The sequence below is a fragment of the Canis lupus genome, chromosome 14 (genome assembly GCF_003254725.2).
Source record: "Canis lupus dingo isolate Sandy chromosome 14, ASM325472v2, whole genome shotgun sequence".
Lineage (NCBI taxonomy): Eukaryota > Metazoa > Chordata > Mammalia > Carnivora > Canidae > Canis > Canis lupus.
In genome coordinates, this window is record NC_064256.1 from 53,461,211 (window position 1) to 53,473,380 (window position 12,170).

At 35.8% G+C, this 12,170-nt stretch overlaps 1 protein-coding gene across 16 annotated transcripts in view; it reads left to right on the forward strand.

Moving 5' to 3' along the window:
• FOXP2 (forkhead box P2) overlaps positions 1–12,170 on the forward strand; it is a 554,671-nt gene that overhangs the window by 242,674 nt on the left and 299,827 nt on the right. For 3 of the 16 annotated variants that reach the window (XM_035698685.2, XM_049093821.1, XM_049093822.1), the window contains one exon: positions 11,780–11,835. The exons of the other annotated variants lie outside the window; for them this stretch is intronic. The gene's annotated coding sequence lies outside the window, so the exon portion shown is untranslated. The remainder of the gene's footprint in view (positions 1–11,779; positions 11,836–12,170) is intronic. 16 annotated transcript variants of the gene reach the window in all.

The following is a 12,170-nucleotide window of genomic DNA, read 5'->3' on the forward strand; positions in this document are numbered from 1 at the left end:
AAATTTATTGGATTAAATTTTTATAACTATGTTTGACAAATATTTTTCATTCTCTTTTCATGTAATGTTCTTTTACCTGTAGAATTTTGTTACTTTTTAGGACATTTTGGATTTGCAGTAGTCTCTTTTAGTTTGTAATGCCATGGGCAAAAATCACCTGAAAGCATTGATGATTTTGATGAGAACAAATCAGTCTGTGCTGAATATTAATTGTGAAAAAAATGTTAAATCAAGCACATAATCTTTGGCTAGTGCCATTCAGACATCTCTTCCTCTGCATTTATTAGTATGATTTGGATAAAAGAGTAAATTTAGTATTGTCTTGGTATTTGGAAATCTGTGTGCTTTAACCAGCACAAATTAAATTAAGCTATTCACTACTTTCAAAAAGGGCGCTTAATAATATTGAGTAAGCTTTCAAACTCAGTTTACTTCAGCATACACTAATTACTCCCATCTAATCATGCTGTATCATGTAATTAATATGAACATAGCGAGGATCCACTTTTAATTTTTTTTTCCTTCCAGAGGCTCTCATACAAAATAGCAGTATGTATAATTAAAAACTACAACTTAAACAGGTCTAACTCTCCCTTTAAAAGCAGTATACATTTCATTTGGTCATCTCAGACATTTCATAAGGGGCAACCTTACTATAATTGTATGCATTCTAGTTTAAAAATGGTGAGTTTAATTTAATACACCAGAAACCTATTTTATTCTTTCAGCCTAATTAATCAGCATATATCAAAACCTTAGTTTTAGAACAAGTAGATTATAGAATGTACACAGTGAATTCCTGTTAGACTTAAAATGGCTCTTTTAAACCTATTCAGGTTTTGATTCTAATACAAAACGTAAAATATACATGTTAAAACTGGGTACCACTATTGGTAAGGAAGTCTGAGAGCCATGGAATAGATAATTATCTGGGCTTTTCAGAAATTAAAGCTCTGCGGTTCTCATTGTATAATTTTTACATTGAAATGACTTCTGTGTTTAGAGAAGATTAATCTCTTTAGATCTCTCATAGACCACTTTCAGACCACTAGGGTCTGACAATAGCCCTTTACTGAGATTTTAAGTTGTTTCAATCTAAATTTTGTGATAAGCTATAGTACAGTACAATTGATGGCAACCGTCACGTAGGTTTCTTTTTTAAATGTAATTTCACGTTTTCCCCAATGGAAAGTATTTCTCATACCTGATTTTCAAAAAAACAATTCTATGTTTACATTCTGTGGTTATTTGACATGCTATACGAGGGAGGGAGGGAGAGAGAGAGAGAGAGAGAAAGGGAGAAAGAGAGGTTGAGGTTTAATTTTTAGAGTTTTTTTGGTAGAAACTTAGGAACGTGCTACTAATCATTTTTCCCGAAATTCCTATTTTTATGAGTTTTAGGGTTTTTACAGTCAGTATGAATTCTTCTGTCAGAGTGCAGACCCATTGACAATACAATCATTTAAAAATCTAATTACTTTCACCTGTTTAAATAAGTGAAATTCATGCTGGAAAACGTGTGCAAACTGCCACGGGAAGTAGTTGAACTCTCGTTCAAGGAAGGTTTTCCAGGCATCCTTTTTGTCCCTTGAGGTGTTAATGTCCTTTTAGAAGTCTGTATGGGTTTGGTCTATAGCCACAGATTTGTGACTAAATGACTGTGTGATCGAAGCTACTAAACAGTAATAAGGTTTGGTAATAGCTGTTTGAGGTTTATTTCAAAAGCTTCACGTCTAATCTCATTAGAATACCTATGGGTACAAATGTTATTTTTCCCTTGTGTGTTCTAAACATAGAGTAAATGATAGATCATAATTAATGTACTAAAAAGGCACATTTTGCCTTTGTTTTTATTTTACGATGCATAGTTCACCTAAACCTAACAAATATGCATTCATTTTCTTTTCCTTTTTGTTTTGTTTTTGTGTTAACTAAATAGCCTGCACTTATATATATAGAAGGGGAAGGTGCATGTTTGTCACTGAATCTGCCAGCTTTAAACAAATCAAAACAAAAAGAATCTTTCCCTAATAGTCTTGCAACATATTTGAAGCACAGCCCGTTGTTTGTTTAGGAAGATGAACAGAATATGTGTTATGAAATTTCTCAGCAGCAGTAGTTATACATTTTCAGTTGATAGACTTTTAAGCTGTCACATCTTTATTTTCTTTTCCTGGCAACAATTATTGCGTCATGAAATGAAGATAATTGTAATTTTGTTTTGTCTTAGATGCCATTTATAAGATATGTTATACATATTATTACCTCTCATTCCTATTAGATTTTTTTTTAAGCAAAATTAGAGTTTAGTTGATTCAGGGGAATTATACTACTGCCTTTAAAGCATTATTAGCATTTTGTTAAGATTGGATATTAAAGAATTCAAATGACCAGGTCTGTTATTAGAGTAGAGAAACAAATTTGACTTAACTATTTTGATTTTTTTTCCTTTTCTTCCAATACGTAGAGCATTTACTCTGTGCACAGGCTAACTTACAATATACATATATTGTCTTTATGTATGTGTGTTTTACATATTTAAACAAATACTTTTAGATAATAGGATTTACAAATATGGTTCAAAAATTTTGAACTCCTATGCCTCTGGGAGCCAAACAAAGCCCACAAAGGAAAAAAATAGACTTTTGCCAAGAAATTATGAAGTGATGGAGGCAGACAAAACTGGAGATTATAGGCTTCTTTTGTAGATTATTCAGATTCAGTTGTTTTAAAATACCCTGTGTAAAAATAAATAAAATAAATACCCTGGGTACTGTACTTATTGAGGGAAACACATTGGTAGACTGAATTTGGTCTTTGGGATACCAGTTGGAAACTTCTAAAAAAAAAAAAAACCCATCTTTTCTATATATCATCCTTCGGGGTTTTCTGCCACGGAGGAATCACTCGTGTGCCCCTCCAATCTGATGCTTCTGATTGAGGAGTGTACCAGGAGTTGTCAGTATAAGTATTAGTAGGTTACTAAATATTCTAGTCTGTGTAATAGAGCTACAAACTATAAACCAATCAAACAGTATCTTAAAATTAGTGCTTTGGAATAACCACAGTTATAGCTCTCTGCCGTCATAGTTCTTTGCATTATTGAAAGCCATTTCTATGGAGTCCCAAGTACAGAATTTTCTATTCTTACAACCAACAGACACACCCATCTACTGTTCTCTGGTCCTCACTGATGCCCTGATTTTGTAATGCCATTGCTCTCAAGCCAGCATTTCCTTTCTAAAATCATGGAACATCACCTCCTTCTAGTGAAGACAAGAATATCTTTGTAAAAGATGACGAAAGCATCACTATAATACAATTGCCACTTATAGAAATGCACGTTATATATGTGCAATCCTAAACATAACTGATGAAAAATTTTTAAAAAATTTTGTCCTGGCTTTGTATAATGAAAAATATCTGGTTTTCTTTAAAATTAAGCATTACATTGAAACTGGTGAAATGACACATTTGTTTGGGCCTAAGGGCAAGTACTATTCCAGTTTTTATAACTGTTAGTAAAACATCTGTCTGATTTTAAAAGCTGAAAGGCATGCTAATTATTTTCTTTAATTTTTAATTATTATTTTTAGTTGCAATGATACCCTCACTAGTCTGAAGTGACTTATGAAACCTGTTTTATTTACAGTATAAATTTCTAATTGAACTAAATTATACACATTGGCTAGTACTCCATGGCATATAGAATTTGAAAACAAAATTGGATCCTCTGTACAGAACAAGAGAACACAAAATGGTGACACCTTAAAAATCAGACTGATGTACGTGGCTTTGTTTCTGAAACCAAACGAATGTCTCCACCCTTAACATGCATCATTTGAAGAGAGTGCCATTTTAAGAATGTAAATAACTTTAGATAGTGTGTAATCACTGTGAAGAACAGCATTGCAATTTTAACATCTAACGTGTAGGTCATTTTAGGGGCCACACTGATCATGGTCAGAGCCTCAAGCATGGTGTTGGCCCGAAAAAGGGGGGCAGAATGGTAGGTGTGAAACCCCTCTACCATTTAGAAAGAATCTTTTGTCTCTCCGGGGACTCATGAGGAAGGTTGCCCAGACTTGCCAGGAGGTCTAGCTTGGTGGCTAGAGAAGAAGCACACATGGCTTCAACAGGGGTGCATTCCGCCAGTCGCTGCTGTCTGGGTAGCATCGTGCCAACAGTACACGACGTGCCAATAAACGGGGCTCCGACGCGTCTTGCTGACTAGACTACTGTCACCAACATTGCAGCTACCTATTGCTGTGTTAAGAAAACACCTGAAAGCTTGTAGCTTAAAATAATGATCACTTCTGTTGTTGCTGTTGTTTGTGTATCTACGGTTTTGGCAGGGCTCCCCTGGAAGGCTTGTCTCTGTTCCCTGTGCCTTTCCGTTGGGCCTGCTAGACTGAACCTGCGTGGTCAGCCACAGAAGGAGGTTCACTCACAGGGCTGGCCACTTGGTTCTGGCTGGAGGCTTGGAGTTTAGCCAGGGCTGTCAGCTGAGTGCTTTGGTTCCTCTTCGCTGAGTTGCTTGGGCTTCCTCATAGCTTGGCAACAAGTCTTCCAAAGAGTGTTCCCAGGAGGAAACTGCAAGGCCAAGAGGCTCCCCTGGACGTCCAAGAATATCACTTCCATTACATTCTATTTGCCTAGCAAGTCACTAAGGCCGTGCCATTTCTAAAGGGAGGAGAATTAGATCCGATCTCACAATGGGAGGACTAGACAAGAATTTGTTGCCATTTTTAACCTACCACAGCAAAGAGGTGAATTGTGGTATGGGCGCTTCTGGCCCAGGCAGAGGAGCCGTTCACATGCTGAGAGTCCTACACAGTCCACTCGGGACAGGCTTCCTGATTATAAATGCTGGCACTTCCACCAATGACCTCTAACATATAGTTAGTATACACCATGGCCAGGCAACTATATGGGCGTTATATAAAATTACAATATCCCATCAGTTCTTTCAAGTGGATGATGATATTATCTGAGACACAGAGAGGTTCAGTTACTTGCCCAGGGTTCATAGCTAGTTGTTAGCAAATCAAAGGTTCAAAAGCAAACTACAGTTTGCTACAGTTGATACTCTTAACCACCATATAATATAATTTCATATGAGATGGTTCGTCTGTGTCTTCTACTTTTGACCAGCAGGCTAAGAAAACACTACTTACTCTGTTTCACCTGAGCCACGTATGAAATGACTTCATTGAATGCAGAAGTCTGGGAACTTAAGAGTTTCTCTAAGAAAAAAAAAAAAAAAATCATCCTTTGAAAGCAGCAGAGACTAAGAAGTCCCATGAAGATGGAGTCCTGTGTTGAGAGCACAGTTTACAAGTAGAAACCAGATCCACCATGTGTTGAAAAAGGAAGTCATAGGGCGCTAGAGGACTTGGGATGGGGGCTGAACAAGGATGTGGGTCAGCACCTGAGTCAGAAGAAGTATCTGAACCATAGTTGAGAAGTGCTAAGGTTAGAGTCAGGAAAGCATTAACAAGAGTCAGATCTGAAGACAGAACTATAAACCAAAGAATGATTAGTGAGATGAAAAGCTCTATTGACTTTGTAAACTTTGAGTATTCTCCTTCCTTAATCCCTGCCTCTTGTGAAGCTACCTACACCCATCTAGGATTTTTCTCCTGCTGTTTATCTAATCTGAAATCTGTTGTTGTTAGGCTCCCCCAGGCACTACAGTTTGCCCCTGAACTGAACATTTCTGCAGCACTGACAGCTGAAACCATGTTTACTAGCACCTTCTTATTTTCCCCTTTCTGCTGACAGTAGGCTAGTCTGGCTTGTGCACTGCCAGAAACAGAACACAAAGGCCCGGATAGACAGCTTGATGCTTTGTATAATGTCTCTGTCCTTAATGACTGCCATAATAGCCAAAATAATCAATAAGCTATTTTAATAGTTACTAAGTTATAACAAAAACTTATCAGAATAGTTTTTATCCATATGGTTCTGATATATAGAAATTTTGCATCCTTTTATTTAAATCTCTGTCAACTGATTTCCAAAGGATTGTAAGTGCATTAAATAGTATTACATGTGTGTGTGTGTATCTATATATACATATAGATAGATATACACACATATAGATTACTTTCATTATGCTGTTAATTGCTTCTCTTCCGTGTCATTCATTAATTGTCTCTATGTTTGCCAAAAAATCATAGTCAAAGAATTCTATTTCTCTTCTCATTTCTATTAAAAACTCAAAGGTGTATCCTAATGAAAAACATTTGGAAAAAAAAAAAAAAGAAAAACATTTGGCTTGAGGTTGTCAGTATATCACACATTATGAGAATAAAGAAAAAGTGTTTAATATTCTGATTAAAACCAATTATACTAGATCTATTAATGAGATTGAGTTGTACTTGTTCTAAATTCAAACTATTGGAAAGAATGATGTTGTGTTTTGTATCATTCCCACTTTGCGCTATAGAAATTTGATTAAGTTTTATGTCAGTCTCAGACTGATTTTTCTACTTTTGACTTTTCTTTATTACCCTGTACTCTTCCTAGTATGTGAATCTACTGACCCTTTAGATGTATTCTCATTAGGTGTACTTGTATGGTTCATTAAAGTATCCTTAGACAGATAGGGATCACACAGGTATGCAATGTCCAATCCTTCTCTGAAGCAAAGGAGTCGTGCCCCAGTGGCTTTAGGGGCATTCACTTGTCATGCAGTTGGCTTTTGGCCAAAGAGATGAACAAATTAGTAGACTGTACCTGTGTTGGCCCTGTTCCTAGTCTCATTTATGTAATTGATGTCTGGTGGCCTCATTATGGATCATTAGCATATCAACGTGGTGTCTGAGCCTGGCAAAGTGCTGCTTGTTGTCAGGCATTAGCAATGTGCCATAACATATAAAGCAAGAGAACTTGGACATTCTAACTGGATCATTGGGAAAACAAGATGGGAGCATAAGAGGCTCATATACAGTAACTCTTGTGTTCCCTTGAGTTCCCTTGTGTTTGAACTAGTTAATAACAAGCTTGGATTTATATTAGATTTTTTAAAAATATTTATTTATTTATTTAGGAGAGAGAGAGAGAGAGAGAGAGAGAGACAGGAGGAGGGAGAAGCAGGCTCTATGCAGGGAGCCCGAAGCGGGACTCAATCCTGGGACTCCAGGATCGTGCCCTGGGCCAAAGGCAGGCGCCAAACCACTGAGCCACCCAGGGATCCCCTAGATTTTTTTTTTTATAAAAGGACAGATACTTGTTTTGTTAATAATGATACTCTAAATATGTGGTCCCTTTAAATGTTTCAGGTTCCTTCACATTAATTTCATTTTCATTGCTTTTATGTCTAATCAATGTACATATTTGTTAATACCTATGGCCAAGAGTAATTTTTATCTTAAATAGAATGGATTTTTAAACCAAAGAATTTGCATATTTAGAAATGGTTTTTTATTTTAGTGAAATAATTAAGTGTAAGAATTGACTGTCTGAGATCCCTGGGTGGCGCAGCAGTTTGGCGCCTGCCTTTGGCCCAGGGCGCAATCCTGGAGACCCGGGATCGAATCCCACATCGGGCTCCCGGTGCATGGAGCCTGCTTCTCCCTCTGCCTGTGTCTCTGAGCCTCTCTCTCTCTCTCTGTGACTATCATAAATAAATAAAAATTAAAAAAAAAAAAAGAATTGACTGTCTTACATTACTTTAGAAGAATCCTAGGTTATTATATAGCCAACCTAAAATACAAGCTTGAGATTCTCTATTCTGGAATTGTTCTCAGGAAGTGTCATTAGATTACCAGCTGTTTATGATACGAAACAAAAGAGTGTTAGAGATACTTCTTATCCACTTAGTACTTCTAATTTAAGGTAGATGATATAGACAGGGATGTTATTGTAACATTTACTACCATAAATGTAGAATAAAAATAAATTAAATTATTTTAAGAAGTAAAAGAAACATATGCAGATAAATTATACTTGATGCAAAGGATATATGTTTTTAGAAGTGGAAAAATAAACCTTGCTTCTAGAGTTCTATTTGTTACAACCCACAACCTGCCACATAATTTCTCATAAGTAAAAGTTACCATAGTGTAAGTGGCTTTTTTCTTCGGAGAGTAAATATTTTGTCATTTCTAACCCCAGTGCCCCAGGTCTAGTATGTAGTAAGTACTAAATTAACATGTGAGTACCAAATGAATGAATAAAATCCACACTCTTTTAAAAATATTTATTTGAGAGAGAGAGCAGGAACAGGGAAGGGGCAGAGGGAGAGGAAGAAACAGAGCAGGAAGCCAGACCCAGGATCCATCCCAGGACCCTGGGATCATGACCTGAGCCAAAGGCAGATGCTTCACTGACTGAGCCACCCAGTCCCCCTCAGTTTTTAAAATATAAAATGCCAGTGTTTTTATCTAATTACCAAAGTGAGAATATATTTATTGTGAAACAAATACTGAAAAAAAAAAAGAAAATAGAAATCATTGGTAATATCTACTGTTCACGTATTGTTAAAAAGAGTATTCTTTGAATCTATGTATTTATAGTTTTTAAAAATTAAAATATTGTGGTTCTCTAAATAATTGATTAACTAGCTTTTGTCATCTAATTTCGAGCATTTTTCCAAACTCTTTAAATATTCTATACCTCATTTTCTTCTTGGTACCCAACAGTTACTATCATATATTGTATCCTAAATGGATGCCAAAATGAATTCTCTATTAAGTCCTAAACAAATACTTTATTTATTTTCTGAGGTAGGCATTATTTCTGTTTTAGCAATATAGAATATTGAGATTCAGAAAGATGGATACTTACGAAGGTGAAACAGGTACTAACAGAGGAAAGATTTGACATGAAGGGCCTGACTCCCACGTGCATACCTTGAACCACCATGATGTATCACCACCCAATACAAATGCAAATTTGCTTATATAGTACTCCGTATTGACTTTTAGATGTTCCATTCTTTTACTATTACTGCATGGAGGCTTGTCTGAAGACAAAAAGGGGAGAAAAGAAAGGAATGAACGAGGGACAAGTGGAAACCTTCAGGGGTGATGGATATTCATTAGCTTGATTGTGTCATTAGTTTCAGAAGTTCATACCTTCCTTGAATTATGTTGGGGTTACATCCCAACAAGCCCATCGTAAATTGAAAATATTCTAGGTTAAAATGCATTTATTACACCTAAGCTACTGAGCATTATTCCTTAGCCTAGCTTACCTTCAGCATGCTCAGAACACTTACTTTAGCCTACAGTTGGGCAAAATTATCTAACAAAAAACCTATTATATAATAGTGTTGAATATCTCATGTAATTTATTGACTACTGTACCGAAAGTGAGAAACAGAATGATTTATGGGTACAGAACTGTTTTGAGTGTATTGTTTACCCTTGCGATCCTGTGGCTGTGGCTCACTGCTGCTACCTGTCATCACAAGAAAATAATTATCGAACTGCATATCACAGCCTGGGAAAAGATCAAAATACAAAATTTGAAGTATAGTTTCTACTGAATGCATATCACTTTTGCCCTATCATAAAGTTGAAAATCATTAAGTCGAACCATCATAAGTTGGGAACTGTCTATATAGACATATGTTGAAACTCAGAAAACTGTAGCCTTGATATGTAGTTTGATAGGAATAAACAGAGGTATGTAAACAAAGCTATAAAACAATGTTGGAAAAGAAAACCACACTGAGATAACGTTCCTGTGTAGAGAATTGACTGTGTCTATGATTATTTCCTTCATAAAATTCTTGAAGAGTTTTTTTTTTGGGGGGGGGGAATCAAAGTTATTCATTAATTTTTGGGTTTTTTTAAAGATTTATTTATTTATTTATTTATGAGACCGAGAGAGAGAGAGAGAGAGAGAGAGAGGTAGAGACATAGGCAGAGGGAGAAGCAGACTCCATGCCGGGAGCCCAATGCAGGACTCAATCCCGAGACTCCAGGATCGTGCCCTGGGCCAAAGGCAGGCGCCAAACCCCGCTGAGCCACCCAGGGATCCCCCAATTTTAGTATTTTTATATGCATACAAATGTCCACCAGAAATGTGTGAAGGCACACTTTTCCCATGAGTGTATCAAATACTTGTTTTAAAATAAGAATAACAATTACATAGTGAGATTTACTGTATATCATATATTCTACTAAGTGCTTCATTATCTCCTTTCATCTTCATGTCACCAATTTAGATGAGGGATAAAAGACAAACAGTCAAAAAGATTCCACAGCTTGACCATGGTAATACAACTAGTAAACAGTAGATGAAGGATATAAATAGTAGAGGAAGGATATGTTCCCCAGGCAACGTAGCTATACTGTCCTGTTCTCTACTCTCACAAATGTGATGTACTCACTAAACCCTTATATTTTTTTACACAACTTCTTGAAAAGCTGTGGCCAAAGGATGAAGGGAAGTGCCAAAAGAATACATAATGAGATGACTACATAAATTTTCATCCAAACTTATATGTACCCTTATGTATTTGAAAAATGGTGCTATTAATAATTAAACTGGTGCCACAAGTGTAAAGAGAACATCACTGGACAAACTGGGAAGAGAAAAAGTGGGGAAAGCCATGCAGTTTTAAATACTATTTTAAATATATTTTTTAAAGTTTACTTAGTTATTTTTAGAGAGAGCGAGCAAGCAGGGGGAAGGGCAGGGGGAGAGAATCTTGAGCAAACTCTCAAGTGTGGCACCCAATGCAGGGCCTTATCTCAAGACCCTGAGCTCATGACCTGAACTGTAATCAAGAGACACTTAATCAAGTGAGCCACCCAGATGCCCTTTTTAAATACTTTAAATATTACCAATATACTCTATGCAGGTATATTTCATTTACACAGTGGCCCTTGAGATATTTGTGGTCAGTTTCCCCCAAAGAATTCAGATACAGACTGGTTGGTTCATTCAGAAGAGCATGTGACTCTTAATCTCAGGGTCTTGAGTTCAAGCCTCATAGGTGTAGAGATTACCAAAAGAAATTAAAAAAATAAAAAGAATATAGATGCTCTGAGAAGTTCTGGGGCAACTTCTCACAAAATTAGTGACTAGAATTAGCCAATTCCATCCAATTCCAAAGTCCATCATTACTCTTACTAGCTTTTTTTCCATGTATAAATAAAATAAGGTTGATTTGCTCTCAAAAAGCAAATAATGAAAGTAAATTCTAAGAGTTCTCATCACAAGGAAACATTGTTTTCCTTTTTTTAAATGTGTTTATTTTCATTGAGGTAAAATTGGTATATACCATTGTATAAATTTCAGATATATAACATTATAATTTGACATCTGTATACACTACAAAGTGATTACCATCAGAAGACTAGTTACCATTCAATACCGTGCTATTGATTACCTCCACTCATTTCACCCACTCTCCAACCCCTTTCTTCTCTGATAATCATCAACCTGCTCTCTGTATCTGTGAGTTTTTGATACTCTTTTGTTTGTTTTAGATTCTGCATACAAGTGAAATCATATGTTGTCTTCCGCTGTCTTATTTCACGTAGCATAATATTCTCAAGGTTCATCGATGTTGTCATAAATGGAAAGATTTTGTTCTTTATGGCTGAGTAGCAGTCCATTGTATATAATATATTCTCTTTATCTATTCACCCATCAATGGATGCTTAAGTTGTTTCCATATCTTAGCTATTGTAAATAATGCTTCAATGACCATAAGGGTGCATGTATCTTTTTGAATTAGTGTTTTCATATTCTTTGCTTAAATACCCAGAAATGGAATAACTAGATCATATGGTAAGTCTATTCTTAATTTTTTCAGGACTCTTCATACTGTTTTCCATAGTGGATGCACCAATTTGCTTGCCCACCAATCGTGTATGTATACATTCTCTCCACATCCTCTCCAACATTTGTTATTTCTTGCTTTTTTTTTATTATTAGAATGATAATAGCCATTATAACAGGTACAAAGTGATATTCCATTGTAGTTTTGATTTGCATTTCCCTAATAATTAGCAATGAATATCTTTTCACAGCCTATTGGCCATGTCTACCTCTTCTTTGGAAAAAATGTCTGTTCAGACTCTCTGCCCATTTAAAAGATTTTTTTAATTCTTCAGTTGTATAAGTTCTTTATATATTTTGGCTATTAACCTTTTATTGAATATATGATTTGTAAATATCTTTTCCCAGTCAGTAGATTGCCTTTT